Genomic DNA, 13,897 nt, shown 5'->3' with positions numbered 1-13,897 from the left:
AGGTGACAAAAGAGGAGGTCCTACAACTGATAGAAAAATTAAAAACTAATAAGTCACCGGGTCCGGATGGCATACATCCGAGAGTTCTGAAAGAACTCAAAGTTGAACTTGTGGATCTTCTAACAAAAATATGTAATCTTTCATTGAAATCTGCTTCCGTTCCTAAGGACTGGAAAGTAGCAAATGTCACCCCCATCTTTAAAAAGGGTTCCAGAGGAGATCCGGGAAATTACAGGCCAGTCAGTCTAACTTCAATACCAGGAAAGTTGGTAGAAACCATTATCAAGGACAGAATGAGCAGGCACATTGATGAACACGGGTTATTGAGGAAAACTCAACATGGGTTCTGTAAGGGAAGATCTTGCCTCACTAACCTGTTACATTTCTTTGAGGGGGTGAACAAACATGTGGACAAAGAAGACCCGATAGATGTTGTTTACCTTGACTTCCAGAAAGCTTTTGATAAAGTTCCTCATCAAAAGCTCCTTAGAAAGCTTGAGAGTCATGGAGTAAAAGGACAGGTCCTCTTGTGGATCAAAAACTGGCTGAGTAATAGGAAGCAGAGAGTGAGTATAAATGGGCAGTCTTCACAGTGGAGGACGGTAAGCAGTGGGGTGCCGCAGGGCTCGGTACTGGGTCCCATGCTCTTTAACTTGTTCATAAATGATTTAGAGTTGGGAGTGAGCAGTGAAGTGGCAAAGTTTGCGGATGACACTAAATTGTTCAGGGTGGTGAGAACCAGAGAGGATTTTGAGGAACTCCAAAGGGATCTGTTGAGGCTGGGTGAGTGGGCGTTAACGTGGCAGATGCGGTTCAATGTGGCCAAGTGCAAAGAAATGCACATTGGGGCCAAGAATCCCAGCTACAAATACAAGTTGATGGGGTGTGAACTGGCAGAGACTGACCAAGAAAGAGATCCTGGGGTCGTGGTAGATAACTCACTGAAAATGTCAAGACAGTGTGCGTTTGCAATAAAAAAGGCCAATGCCATGCTGGGAATTATTAGGAAGGGAATTGAAAACAAATCAGCCAGTATCATAATGCCCCTGTATAAATCGATGGTGCAGTCTCATTTGGAGTACTGTGTGCAGTTCTGGTCGCCGCATCTCAAAAAGGATATTATAGCATTGGAGAAAGTCCAGAAAAGGGCAACTAGAATGTTTAAAGGACTGGAACACTTTCCCTATGAAGAAAGGTTGAAACGCTTGGGACTCTTTAGCTTGGAGAAACGTCGACTGCAGGGTGACATAAAGGTTTACAAGATAATGCATGGTATGGAGAAAGTAGAGAAAGAAGTACTTTTCTCCCTTTCTCACAATACAAGAACTCGTGGGCATTCAATGAAATTGCTGAGCAGACAGGTTAAACCGGATAAAAGGAAGTACTTCTTCACCCAAAGGGTGATTAACATGTGGAATTCACTGCCACAGGAGGTGGTGGCGGCCACAAGCATAGCCAGCTTCAAGAGGGGTTTAGATAAAAATATGGAGCAGAGGTCCATCAGTGGCTATAAGCCACAGTGTGTGTGTATATATAAAAAAATTTTGCCACTGTGTGACACAGAGTGTTGGACTGGATGGGCCATTGGGCTGATCTAACATGGCTTCTGTTATGTTCTTAATGAATGAGTAGGAATTTTCACATAGAATGATTTACTAGGTGAGGGAAAGGGACTTGTTGGTTTCAAAACACTCTTATCTCATCCTATCAAATGCTGAGGCTGGCGTTCCAAACAGATATGAGGGCTGCCAGGTCTGTGTTGAAAATACCTGGAGGCTTTGGGGGTGGATCCGGTAAAGGGTGGGGTTTGGGGAGGGGAGGAGCATTAGCATGGTAAAATGGCATAGAGTTCACCCTTTGAAGCAGCCATTTTCTCCAGGGGAGCTGATCTCTGTCAGCTGGAGATCCGTTGTAAAAGCAGATCTCCAGGCCGCACCTGGAGGCTGGCAACCTTAAAAGGTTAAACAACGTTTCTGCTTGATAAAGCTTTGTTAACAAGAGCAACAATCCCTTTACGCACCATTTCCTAGAAAATTGCATGTATTTTCTTTGAGGACGCTGTTACAGCACGTACCTCTGACAGAAAGAAAGACTGGCCTTGCCTCTAGTGTCACGGCAACCGAGATAGAGAAAACGCGCGCTTCCTGTGCCTGGAGCGTCGTGGCGCTCTGACGCATGATCCAAACACAATGTACCGGATGAAGTCAGGCTCTGCGACTGGCTCCGGGCGGTGGAAGGGGCGGAGGGAGGAATAGGCAGCGAATTCGGACGGTTTTGTGTGGCCGGGGCTTCCGCTTTTGGTATGATGAAGCGAGACCAGTGACGGACTGTGAAGAAAGCGCCGGCCTTGGTAAGAGAAGAAAGGGAAATAACGACGTTGTGGCCCCAAAGGCGGTTAAACTGCTTTCCTGCCCGGTAACTTCCTCTTCCCCCTGCTCGCGAGTAGGTGGGAGGTGCAGGCTAATGCCCCCGCGGCTGCTATTTGGGGAGGGGCCGTGTGTAGCCGCCTGCCGCCGAGTGGGACAGCGACGGCGGCTGGTCGGGAGAAGTTGTACCTGCGGTTCTGGGAACTGAGATCGGGGAAGGAGGTGACTGTCAGATGTTCTTGTTGCTGGGCCTGAGCGGTGCTTCCGCAGCGTCCTTTTCGCGTTCCTTTCGAGATACTCAGTTTGGCGAAATAACGATTCCCTCTAAAGACAAAAAGTGATACATACAATGCTTACACAGTAGCCTACGCAAATAGTTCTCACACGTAAAGTTTTTTTGCCTAAATTAGGCTGTATACTAAATACGTAATCTATTTGATCTGGTACAGTTGACTTTCGTTTCCTGATCTTATTTGGAAAAAAGGTGTATTTGATATTCTAGCGCATGGAAGTTTCTGCAGTGATCCTGTTGTGAGCGATCCTGCGAGTGAGTACAAGATTTTGTTAGTTTTGTGGCAATAGGCTAAGACTCCGTCCTAAGCCCTTCCAGCATTGTTCACCATTAACTTTCACAGCTGGCACAAGAAATATTCTGTGGTGCTTTTTAGGTTCAGTGTGCATGTGACGCTGCCGAGGCAAAGAGTTTTCCCGTGAGACCCAGGGACTGATCCCACACTCGCCTTTCTCCCGGGCAGGCTTCCGTTTCTGGGCGGAGCAAACTGACGATTTCGCACCAGTTGCTCTGCGCTGGCATCTTGCGCGCGGGGCAAATCGCCACAGTGTAAACCTGAAAAAACAGGTTTACACTGCGGCGGGGCAAATCGCGGGTTTGCCCCGCGCAAAATGCCTGCGCGGAACAACTGGTGCGAAAAAGCCAGTTTGCTCCGCCCAGACACGGAAGCCTGCCCCGGAGAAAGGTGAGTGCGGAATCAGCCCGGGTTTCATTTAAAATGTGAAATACCCATGCAAAGCAGTTTGCATTCCAGGCTGTAACTTTTGTGATTGTGTACTAACAGAGCATGCATAGCTGTTTTGCATGAACAGTGGGTGCAGTTTAAACAAGGCACTGAACCTATATATATACACTTGCATTTTACGTTTAAGTTGGGCCTTCATATCTTATTCTAAGGGAGGCTTCTTAGGTGTGTGTTAAATTGCTCCAGATTTAGAATGCAAGAGCTATTTAGGCCATTAGATGCAATATAAATACTAGTATATGTATTTTCTGCTAAACTTTAATATTTATATATGAGGAAAATAGAAAAAGACCTTTAAGCTTCTTCTTTAGTGTCACACGTTTTAAAACTAAATATACTAAATAAATTAATATACTTTGAATCATATTCTTGTTGAAAGTGTTTATGTACTTCAGGTGGCACAGATATTTAATGGAGTCTTATGAGTAATGGACTTGTGAGTGCCTATTAAAAGTCTATTGGTTGCCCTTTTTCAGATATCATGCCATATCTTACTATAAAAGCCAGCAAATATATGGAACAGAACATTCTCCAGTGTTCTGTTTTTCTGTGGAAGTTTACACATATCTAAAAATTAATTGTTTCATATGGTTAATATAACAGTTAATGGGTGCCATTGCCAATACAGTGTTAGGCAGTTTCAAAAATGTAATTAAGGAATTTGAATTAATTATATCCAGGGCTTTTTTTGTAGCAGGAATTCCTTTGCATATTAGGCCATACATCCCTGAAGTAGCCAATCCTCCAAGAGCGTACAGAGCCTACTATAAGCTCCAGGAGGATTGGTTACATCAGGGATGTGTGGCCTAATATGCAAAGGAGTTCCTGGTACCAAAAAAAGACCTGATTATACCTAGAGACTATGGGAGAGAGTACATGTATGTTTTATTGACTTGGACACCGGGGGTGAGGGGAAGTAAAACCACAAATACATATAATCATCCAAGTAAAAAATTAAATTACAAATTTGCCTGCTTGGTATATATAAGTTGAAAGAAAAGAAAAGATAAAATTGTATTTGTTTTCTCTCATATGGGATACTGTAAACACCAATCTGATAGGGATAATGCAAGTGATGCAACTGATAGGGTGGCCCTAAGTAGTAGATGAACAGACAAAGCATATCATGTACAGTTTTTTGGTTGTGTAAACATTTGCTGTCACTAGTTTTCAATGCTGAGGAGGTTTCTCTTAAAGTTAAACAAAGTTAGGGGAGTACATGTTGTATTGTGTTTACATTTTTACAGCAATTATTCCAATACAAATAATTTCCAGATAAAACTTTGGTTTTTTAAATACAACATTTAAAGAAGAAGAGTGTAGATTTATACCTCGCCCTTCTCTCTGAATCAGAAACTCAGAGCGGTTTACAATCTCCTATATCTTCTCCCCCCACAACAGACACCCTGTGAGGTGGGTGGGTTTGAGAGGGCTCTCACAGCAACTGGCCTTTCAAGGACAACTCCTGCAATAGCTATGGCTACCCAAGGCCATTCCAGCAGCTGTAAGTGGAGGAGTGGGGAATCAAACCCGGTTCTCCCAGATAAGAGTTTGCACACTTAACCACTACACCAAACTGGCTTGATTTTTTTTTTTTCCTAAGCAGATATTTCAGTTCAGCTACAGATGCTATTGGGACATGAAATGATTTTGGGCTACTTTTTTTTCCTAATTATGTCAAAACAAACATAACAATCAGAACATAACATTACAATCAGATCGTGCTGCATCTAGGTCACTAATAGTTTTCTAGAAAATAAATCCAACTAATTTTTCCAGAAGCCCATATTACTAAAAACCAGTGATTTTCAAGGAAGAATGGCTATTTTGCTACTCTTGAGAGCCAGTGTAATGATTATGAGCAGTGGATTGTAATTTGGAGAACTGGGTTTAATTTCCCATTCCTCCACATGAAGCCTGCTGGGTGACCTTGGGCAGGTCACAGTTCTTTCAGAACTCTCTCAGCCTCACCTACCTCACAAGTTGCCAATTGTGAGGAGAGAGGAAAAGGCAATCATAAACTGCTTTGAAATGCCTTAGGCTAGTGTCATGACCGCTCTTAATGTATGTAATGCTCCCCCCAGGGATTTAATTCCAAACACTTTATTCAGTGTTCCCAAATGAATTGTGCCCAAGCTCTAAGTCTTCTTCATTGGACTATGTGGCCCTGAAGATGAGACTCTTATATTTTACAATCATCAGACTCCAGGTTAATGTAAAACAAAATAAAACTTTTATTTGTACAATAAGCATATTGATTTCAAGATGTTTATAGCTTAATTTTTCAGTGAATAATAATAACTTCTGGCTGAGGTGTCACTTTCACTTCACACACTCCTCACTCTCAAATCCTCCTTTTTCTTCCTAACTTTCTGACAGCTTCTGTCTCTCACACTCCTATAATACTCTGACACACACACTTCACACACTCCTCACTCTCAAATCCTCCTTTTTCTTCCTAACTTTCTGACAGCTTCTGTCTCTCACACTCCTATAATACTCTGACAATATTAGGTTTGGCTATCTATCTAGCCCCTAGCATGCCCTCTAAAGTATTCTACTTTTCTTCCCTAGAATCTTAATGCCTTTTACAGTACTAGTATCGGATTTTAATCAGAAGACTGCTTTTCAAACTATGTAGACTGCTGACTGACCACAACTGACTATAGACTGCTGTCACTCTGCCGAAAGTCAACTGCAGACTGACTTCTCTCTCTCCTCACCCCCGCACACATACTTTTTAGCTCCGCCCACACTCATCCATCAACCAATCACCTCACTTGCTCATTCCCCCTTCCTCTGTTACAACACACCAACGATTAAAGAAACACACATATAGAAATTCAAATTATTACAGCTAGAGAAAAGCAGGGCTATAAAAACCTACTCTTCTTCCTGGCAGATTCAAGGTGAGGATTAGGTAAAGCCATGGCCCTCTTTTTTATTGTTTAAAACAATTTTATTCCAGTAACATATGGTAACAATCAAGTCTTGCATTATTAATTACTTCTTTTTAACTATCCCATATATTACTTTTCTAACCCCTCCTCCCCCCGTTACTTGACCCCCGCCGATGTTATATACTTAAAATTCTAATATTTAAAGGTACCCTTAACTAATAAAACAAATTTCTATTTTTCTTTCTTTTAAGACTTAATCATTATCAAAAATTGTCCAATGTCCTTTTATTTTCCACTCTTTTTCTATATAACTTCTAAACTTCTTCCACTCCAACTTAAAAGTTTCTAGATCATAGTCTCTTAAAATTCTTGTCAATTTGTCCATTTCACTCCATGTTATAACTTTTATAATCCAATCCCATTTCTCTGGTATTTCTTGCTTCCACAACTGCACATACAATGTCCTAGCAGCTGAGAGCAAGTACCAAATTATACTTCTATCTTCTTTTGGAAATTTTTCCATATATAATCCCGACAGAAAAGTCTCTGCAACTTTCTTGATTTCATATCCCAAGATCCTAGATATTTCTTGTTGAATCATCTGCCAATACTTTTTTGCTCTTTCACAAGTCCACCACATATGGTAAAAAGAACCTTCATGTTTTTTACACTTCCAACATCTATCTGGCATCTTATTGTTCATCTCTGCCAACTTTTTAGGAGTTATATACCATCTGTACATCATTTTAAAACAGTTCTCTTTAATACTTTGACATGTTGAAAGCTTTATAGAATTCTTCCAAAGATATTCCCAGGTTTCCATCTGTATTTCTTTATTTACATTAATTGCCCACTTAATCATTTGAGATTTCACTACTTCATCTTCTGTAGACTGTTTCAAAAGCAGTTTTTATAGTTTTGAAATTAATTTTTCATTATTTCCAAGCAGAACTATTTCCATTTCTGTTTGTTCTTTTCTTATTCCTTCAGTTTTAATGTCTTTTTCCACCAAACTCTTTATTTGTTGCATTTGAAACCAATCATATTTATTGTTCAACTCTTTCGCAGTTTTCAGCTCTGTTTTACCGCCTTGCATTTTTAATAGCTGATTATATGACAACCACTTTTCTTCACCCACTGCAGCCGTTATTTTAATCACTTCTGCTGGAGCTATCCATAACGGTTTCCTTTCATCACCATATTTCTTATATTTCATCCACGTATTCAACAAATTATTTCTTATATAATGGTGAGAGAAAAAAACATCCATCTTCTTTTTTCCATAGTACATATAAGCATGCCAGCTGAATTTATTTTCATGACCTTCCAACGCCAGAAGTTTTCTGTTTAGTAGCATCACCCATTCTTTTATCCACACTAAGCCGACTGCTTCATGATATAGTTTTAAATCTGGTAATTGGAATCCTCTCACTTTTGCATCTGTTAAAATTTTCATTTTGATCCTTGGTTTCTTCCCCGCCCATACAAATTCTGAGATCTTCCTCTGCTGTCTGTTAAACTGTTTGCTGTCCTTCACAATCGGAATAGTTTGAAATAAATACATTATTCTTGATAAAATGTTCATTTTAATTGCAGCTATTCTTCCCAGCAATGACAAATTAAGTTTATTCCATTTTATCATGTCTTCATCCATTTTACGCCATAGCTTCTCATAATTATTTTTAAACAAATCAATATTCTTCATTGTTATCTCCACACCCAAATATTTTACCTTCGAGGTAACTTCACAACCTGTTAACTTTTGTAACTCCTTTTGTTTACTTACTTGCATATTCTTACATAAAAATTTTGATTTTTCTTTATTTATATAAAATCCCGCCAATTCTCCATATTCTTGTATTTTAGCTAACAGCAAGGGTGTTACTTGAGTTGGATTTTCATTTATAAACATTATATTATCTGCAAATGCTCTATATTTATAAGTAAATCCTTTTATTTTTAATCCTTCTATTTCTTTATCTTCTTGAATTTGCATCAGCAAAATTTCAAGTGTCATTATAAACAACAGTGGAGAGAGCGGACACCCTTGTCTTGTACCTTTACTAATTATCATATCTTCTGTAAGGTCTGCATTTATACATAGCCTTGCATGTTGTTCAGTATATATTGCTTTTATCATCCTTATAAATTCTCTCAACTCCATTTTTTCCATTACTACAAACATAAAGTCCCAGTTTAGATTATCAAATGCTTTCTCTGCATCTGCAAAGAATAATGCTACTTCCTTTTCTGGATGTCTTTCGTAATATTCTACAATATTTACAACAGTCCTAATATTGTCTCTTATCTGTCTTTTGGGGAGAAATCCTGCTTGATCTTCCTTTATAAAGTTTATCAAATATTGCTTATGTCGTTCTGCCAGTATTCTTGTATATATTTTAGAATCATTATTCAATAATGAAATTGGTCTATAATTTTTTACATTCATGACATCTCTGTCTTCTTTTGAAATTAACGGAATCACTGCTTCCTTCCATGTATTTGGTATTTTACCTTTTAATCTTATCATGTTCATCAATTTTTGGAGCTTCGGTATTCCTCTTTAAATGTTTTTAAAAATTTAGCTGTGTATCCATCTGGTCCAGGAGCTTTTCCAATTTTCATTGCATCGATCGCTGCTTCAATCTCTATTCTTTCAATTGGCGCATTCAAAACCTTTTTCATATTATCTTTTAAGGATGCTATTTTAATATTTTGTAAATATAGTTCCATCTTTTCTTTCTTTATTTTAACACCCTTAAATATTTTAGCATAATATTTAAAGAATTCTCTTTTTATTCCTTCTTGATCCACCATCTCTCTTCCTTGCACCACAATCTTACTAATAATGTTACTTTCTCTCTTTTTTTTCAATTGCCAGGCCAGGTACTTTCCAGGTTTATTTGCTCCTTCAAAAGACTTTTGCTGTAATTTTTTCAAATTCCATTCCAATTCATTATTTAACAAATGTCTCATTTGTGTTTGTAATATTGTGATCTCCCTCATAATTTTCTTTTTTCCTGGCCTTTTCCTTAATTCACCTTTTTTCTTTATTTCATTTTGAATGTCCAACATCTGTTTACCTTTTGCCCTTTTATCTTTGTTGTTCAATGTTATCAATATTCCTCTCATTACTGCCTTATAGGCATCCCACACCGTCTGGAATTCAATATCTTCTCTATCATTTATTTGGAAGAAAGCTTTAGTCTCGTTTTCTAGAGATGTCACTATTTCTTTATTCTGTAGTAAATCTTCATTTAATCTCCTTGATTTTTTCAACGTATTTGTAGTCCACATTATTGGGTTATGATCAGCTCCTATTTTAGGCAAAATCTCATTTTTCTTTGTTATAAGGCCCAAATCCTTAGTGCCCCACAACATGTCAATTCTAGAAAAAGAATTATGTCTTGCTGAAAAAAATGTATAGTCCCGTACATCAGGATTAAATTTCCTCCATGTATCTTCCAGATTTTCTTGTTTAACCAGTTCAAAAAAAGATTTTGGCAATTTTCCTTCTTTATTATTTTTTGTCCAGATCTATCCAATACATTCTGAATTGTTCCATTAAAGTTCTCCATTATCAAAACTTGATCATACGTCAGTTCATCAAGTTGTTGTGTAATATCCTTTAAAAATACATCTTTTGCTCCATTTGGCGCGTATACTCCCAATAACAACTTTTTTCCCATTCAAATTAATTTCTACTGCTACAAATCTTTCATTTTTATCTTTAATTATTAATTTCGGATCCAATTCCTGTTTAACATAAAAAAATCACTCCCCTTTTCTTCTGCTCAGCCAGGGAATAAAATTCTAATCCCAATTGTTTATTCCATAAAAATTTATAATCCTTCTGTTTTATATGTACTTCTTGTAGATAAGCTATATTACAATTTTGCTTTTTAATCCAGTGAAATGTTGCCCTTCTTTTTTGTGGTGAATTTAGTCCATTTACATTCCAAGATAATAATTTGTAATCCATCATGGTGCAAATTCTTTATGTTCATAAAATCTACGCAGTTCCTGTTCATTTGTAATTGTGGTTCTTTTTCCCTGAAGTTCAAAGCTCAAACCTTCAGGTATTATCCATCTATACCTAATTTCATTGTCCCGTAATTTCTCTGTGAGTTTTCTGTATTTATAATCCTTCTGTTTTATATGTACTTCTTGTAAACAAGCTATATTACAATTTTGCTTTTTAATCCATTTATCACTTGCCTTGGTAATTCCTACATGATTCTTACTCTACCTTCTATAATTTCTTTCTTAGAGGCAGTTATCATGTCTTTCATACCTTTCATCATTCTAGCCTCCATTGCCTCTAATTGTTCCTGCATTTTCACCAGAGAGGTAGCCCTTTTATGGGTTTGCTTATGCTCTGACATTTAAAAACACCAAAAATTTTGTTCTCACCAAATTAAAATTCAACTATCAAATTCAAAAGATGAGAGCTTGCTTTTTCCAACACGCCTAATTTCGCCGTCCTCAGAGCCTCCTAGGCTGAGATATTTATTTTTTAAATTTTTATTTCTTTCAAAATGGCGGTTGCGACTTTCTACTTCCCTTTAAAAAAAGAATATGGATATGCTGCTGGATTGAGAGTGAATAAGCAGAAATCCAAAATTCTTACAAAAATATGTCAATACAAGAGGTTAAGGAACTTGAAAGAAGAACAGGGTTTAGTAGTGAAAAGAAGATAAAATACCTGGGGATAACAATGTCAAGCAAATGCAGTAATTTATATGATAACAATTTTGTACCATTTTTAAAAGAGGTTGAGCCTACTCTCAAAAAATGGGCTAATATGAATATATCCTTTATGGGACGGATTGCACTGGTTAAAATGAATATTCTCCCAAGAGTTATGTTTTTATTTCAAATGATTAATTTTGCGGTTAAGAAACCTTTTTTTGCTAAAATAGATCAACTGATTAAATCCTTTCTATGGCAGGCTAAGAAGCCTAGGGTTAAATGGAAAATTTTAAAGGACAAAAAGGAAAATGGTGGATTAGGTCTCCCGGACTGGGAAACATACTACTTTGCTTGTGTAATACTTTGGATGAAAGATTGTATAACTTTAGGAAGCAGTCGAATACTGGCATTAGAAGGCTTCGATTTGCAGGCAGGCTGGCACGCAAACCTATGGTATATAAATAAAGGACAAAAGTATTTTAAAAACCATTTAATCCGTAAAGCTATTTACGATGTCTGGTTAAAAATTAAAAGAATAATCTATATTAAGACACCGAGGTGGCTAAATCCAGAAGAAGCCTCAGTTCAACCCCAGCTATGGAACTGTTCTAAGAGAACTAGATACCTTGATTTGTTAGATGAAAAAGATAATTTGAGAAAAAAAGGAGGATCTAGAGTCTCGGGGGATAAAACTCGATTGGTGGACAATGAATCAGATAGTAGCCAAGTTTAACAAAGACAAATCTCAAGGGTTTACAAAAGGTAACTTCGACTTTGATAAACTATTGCTCACGGATGAAAATAAAGTAATCAAGAAGGTTTATAATTATATGATTCAAATAAAGTTGGAGGACGAATTAGTCAAAGAGTCAATGATTAGATGGTCCCAAAACCTACAGAAAAATATTGACTTGGAACAATGGTTGGCTGTATGGAGAATGAATTATAAGATTATTAAACCAGTAAGCTTCAGAGAAAATTTTTTTAAATTATTTCGTAGGTGGTATATCACCCCTTTGCAACTATCTAAAATCAATCAATCTATTTCACCCGAATGCTGGAAATGTGGTACAGTAATAGGCTCTTTCTATCATATATAGTGGAATTGCAAAGTATCCAGAAAATTCTGGATAAAAGTTTTTGAAATATTAAAGGCAATATTAGAAACAAACATACAATTTAAACCTGAGATGATGTTACTATCACTAGTTAAGAAAGAAGTTCTCCCTGAGGACGAATTTATAACGGTCTATATTCTTACTGCGGCAAGAATAGTCTTTGCCAAATATTGGTGGCAGAAGAACTGCCCTGAATTAAACAAGGTGGTTGATAAAAAATTTTATGCTGCTGAAATGGACATACTCTCTAATTTGCTAAAAGGAGAGTCCAAGACGGAAGCTAGTAGTAAATGGGATAAATGTTATAGGTGGTATGGAAAAAAAAACAACTATAACAATAATAATATCTAAGTGATTAATATTGAAAATTTGGTTATGCACTGATTTATTTGTACAATTTGTATTCTATAGTTATAAAATTTAGATAGAAGTTTCTTTTTTTTTTGTTGGCGATTTCGATACAACCCACAAACAGCCTCTTTATGTATGAATGGCAAGTCAATTACTGTGGTTTATGCTTTGTTTTTTCTTTTTTTCTGTTTATGGCTGTTATACTTCATGAATTTAATAAAAGAAATTAAAAACGAAAAAAAAATTCCTTTAAAAGCTTCTAAAGTCCAATATTGACAATAATGTCCGATAGTAGTTAAACTTTCATCACCATCTCAATTGTTTCCAACAATTATTAATGTTCTGAAACCCTTAAAATTATTATTTTAATTTTGACCTCCTTGCAATGGCCGCCGATGTTTTTCTATGGTATTATAGTCCTAGAGTAGGCTTTTCATCTAATGCTTCCTGTTTTACTTGCCACCAAATCCCGTTTCCACTGGTAGAGAGATCTCACGATACTTGTAGCACTTCCTGTGTTGACTGTGTATGCTGTAGGTCTGTGACGATGGTGCTCTTTTTTCAAAACCACAAGTAGACCAAACAATAAATTCCTTCTCACTTTTTAGCACTGTCCTTTAAATTTAAAAAGTCCAAATTTCACCTCTTCATCCCTTCTTCTTCCAAGCTTTCTCGATTTCCATTTCCCACCTTTTGAATTTATTCTGTTTAAATACTCCCGGAATGAAAGATAGTAATCTATACCTTTTCTGCAAATTATCCGGATCCACACCAGTCTTGTGTAGCTTTAGACTTGCATTTTATTTGCCACAGCCTGTTTCCTTTTATTAATCTCACTCGGACTAGCTTTCTACTGCTTAAAGGAATCCTTCTTACCTTTTACAGTTTCCATTGCTTCGTTTATTCACCATGCAGGCCTTTTTCTATTCCTATTTGTGCGTTTCCTAACCTGTGGTATATATTTTATCTGAGCTTCTAGGATTATAATTTTAAATAGTCTCCAAATTTCCTCAAGGGTTTTGACCCTTTTTACCTTTCCTTTCAGTTTCCTCTTCACATGCTCCCCTCATCTCAGAGAAGTTACACCTTTTAAAGTTTTGTATCCTGCTTTGTACCGTTTAAATAAACTTTCCAAAGATAACTGGTATGAAGTTCTGTCTTTTCCCCTATAACTTAGTTAGATGTCATTGGTTTGATTAAACCTCAATTCCATAATTTATGTAATTTAACTCATAGGAATTAAGAGATACCACTCCCCATATCCAGCTTCTGTTACCATAAATTTGAGAGGGATTTTTAACGTACAAAATTCCACTATTGTATATGGTAGCCTCACCTTGCTTGCTATGTTAACCTAAGTAGATCATTTTTTCCTCCTTGAGTGCTGTATATGTTATTGAGGGTGCTTTTAAAGTCAGTAGTCTAGCTGGAGC

At 37.1% G+C, this 13,897-nt stretch overlaps 1 protein-coding gene across 1 annotated transcript in view; it reads left to right on the top strand.

Annotated features, from left to right (window-relative positions):
• The first annotated feature begins 2,089 nt into the window (after positions 1 to 2,089).
• The window catches only part of TUT7 (terminal uridylyl transferase 7), a 66,459-nt gene continuing 54,651 nt past the window's right edge, over positions 2,090 to 13,897 (top strand). The window contains exon 1 of the mRNA XM_060235443.1: positions 2,090 to 2,350. The gene's annotated coding sequence lies outside the window, so the exon portion shown is untranslated. The remainder of the gene's footprint in view (positions 2,351 to 13,897) is intronic.

Source organism: Heteronotia binoei, chromosome 4 (assembly GCF_032191835.1).
Source record: "Heteronotia binoei isolate CCM8104 ecotype False Entrance Well chromosome 4, APGP_CSIRO_Hbin_v1, whole genome shotgun sequence".
NCBI classification, from domain to species: domain Eukaryota; kingdom Metazoa; phylum Chordata; class Lepidosauria; order Squamata; family Gekkonidae; genus Heteronotia; species Heteronotia binoei.
This window is presented reverse-complemented; position numbering and strand designations above follow the sequence as displayed.